Source organism: Palaemon carinicauda, chromosome 14, assembly GCF_036898095.1.
Source record: "Palaemon carinicauda isolate YSFRI2023 chromosome 14, ASM3689809v2, whole genome shotgun sequence".
NCBI lineage: Eukaryota > Metazoa > Arthropoda > Malacostraca > Decapoda > Palaemonidae > Palaemon > Palaemon carinicauda.
This window is the reverse complement of record NC_090738.1, coordinates 136776888-136779387: the sequence shown is the minus strand read 5'-3', so window position 1 is coordinate 136779387 and position 2500 is coordinate 136776888. Positions and strand designations below refer to the sequence as shown.

General features: G+C 36.7%; 1 protein-coding gene across 1 annotated transcript in view; it reads right to left on the bottom strand.

Moving 5' to 3' along the window:
* The window catches only part of LOC137653055 (uncharacterized), a 13256-nt gene that overhangs the window by 9784 nt on the left and 972 nt on the right, over positions 1-2500 (bottom strand). The gene's annotated exons all lie outside the window — the stretch shown is intronic.

Here is a 2500-nt window from a genome sequence, read left to right as displayed (position 1 = left end):
TATATATATATATATATATATATATATATATATATATATATATATTTATATTTTGTGTGTGCGTGCGTGCGTGCGCGCGTGCGCCACTGATATCCCAAGAATGCTACCAAACTTCAGCATAACATATAAATACAGTCACGAACATTTATGCGATAAACTTTCGACTTTCACGATACAATGTCGTAAATAAGCTTTGGCCATTGTTTGAGAATATCTACTGACGAGTCAACAATTTTGTTTAAAGTCCCTATTGGAAACATCTCTGCCTTGCGATCGCCTGACTAGGAGTTCGAGTTTCGCTCAAACTCGATAGTTTCTTCCAGTGGGGTAGCGTATAGGTGTACCTACGAGTCATCAGCAGTCATTGCCTAGCCGTCCCTGGTCCTAGATTGGGTGAAGAGCTGCCTTGGGCGTTGATTATATGTATATATGGTCAGTTTCTAGTGCTTTGTCACTGTCCCTTGCCTCTGCCATTCATGAGCAGCTTTTAAACCTAAATATATATCATGGTTTAGTGATTGAAGTAACAGTTAGTGAAGAGGATTTAACTTCTTTAGTAGTTCATTTCCTAATTTTCTTTCCTCACTGGGCTATTTTTACCCTGTTGGAGCCCATAGGCTTATAGCATCTTGCTTTGCCAATTAAGATTATAGCTTAGGAAGTAATAATTTTAATAATAATAATGATAATAATAATAAAAAGTAATAATAATAATAATATTAATAAAAAGTAATAATAATAATAATAATAATAATAATAATAATAATAATAATAATAATAATAATAAATAATGTTTGGCTACCCGGCCTTTGTGCCAATTCCATAAAATGGTGAGAAGTTTATTTTGATATTCCCATAAACATCCAAGAACTAGATATTCAATCCCTCTCGTTGGTTCATCGTAAACTTTCAAACCATTGTTCCCAACAGGTCAGCTATCCAACATTGGTCAATGACTCTTTTCCCAAGGACTTTCTTTCCAAGGACACTTTTTCCAATGACTCGCTTTCCAATGACTCGCTTTCCAATGACTCTCTTTCCAATGACTCTATCCAATGACACTCTTTCCAATGACTTTCTTTTCAATGACTCGGTTTGTTGTTTTCCAGCGTTACAGTTTGACTAGAGTTTCAGATAAATTTTAAACTCTAATCAGGGAATTAAGTATCAAAAAATGTAGTGATAACTGAAAGGACAGTACTCTTTGGAATGTATATATATATATATATATATATATATATATATATATATATATATATATATATATATATATATATATATATATATATATATATGTATATATATATATATATATTTATATATATATATATATATATATATATATATATATATACGTATATATATATACATATATATATGTGTGTGTGTGTGTGTGTGTGTATAGTACACTTCTATATATATTATCTATTACACGATTGTTTTTTTTTTAAAGCCTTTGAATCTACTTGCAAGTTATTTGATCATTGAAACGCCATCCTCCCACTTTCGCTAACAATTCCTCGCAAGTCTCACTTTTACTCCTCGGGACAAACCCAAGTGAACCAGCCGAATTCCAGTCGTGTCCTCATGTCCGAATCATACCACGAGATAATCCCCCCTCCCCCCATTCCCTAAATCCCCACCCCCTCACACGTTTATTTCAGGGCCTTTCACTTTCTCACGGAATCAACCCCCCCCCCCCCTTTCCACTTCCGAAAGCTCAGATCAGCTCTTCTGGAATGGCATTCCTTTTTTGGTTGGTTCCTCAATCATGATCCTGATGGCCCTTCCTCCCACTTAATCCCTCCCCCTCCTCCTCCTCCTCCCCCCCTTCCTCCTCCTCCTCCTCCATCCCTCCCTCCCGCTAAAGGATTCCTCATGACAAATGGTTTGTCGGATCTCGTAGTAGATTCCCACCTGTTCATCCTTTGTATCGCTTAAAGGACCTCCTGGGATCACATTCTCTTACATGATATCAATCAAGGTCCCTTCTCTCTCTCTCTCTCTCTCTCTCTCTCTCTCTCTCAAAGTGCGATGATAAGCAAACTAGGCCACTAACTGAGGGACCTGTGTTCGATTCTCGACTCAGACGAGTATATACGAATGGGCATGTCCATAGAAATCCTAAGCTGTGAATTATGTACTTAGTTGTTAATCAACTTGTGTGAGTCGTAGGTAAGGTGGAGAGAAGACAGATTATCTAGAAATTGAGTGTACATTGATCCTTCAAGATAGGCACCATCAAATCATGGAGTCACCATCTTTGATGAAAAAGGGGAAAACCACTATGCATGGCATTTATGGATTATGAGAAAGCTTTTGATTCTGTCAAAACTTCAGCAGTAATGAAAGCCTAATATAGCTCTTATGAAGTTTCATTATAAACCAAATTAAGACTTCCTCCTTACACCCTGAAAGAGGTAATCCTCACACATGATTCGTAAGAAGTCAATCTCTCTCTCTCTCTCTCTCTCTCTCTCTCTCTCTCTCTCTCTTCTCT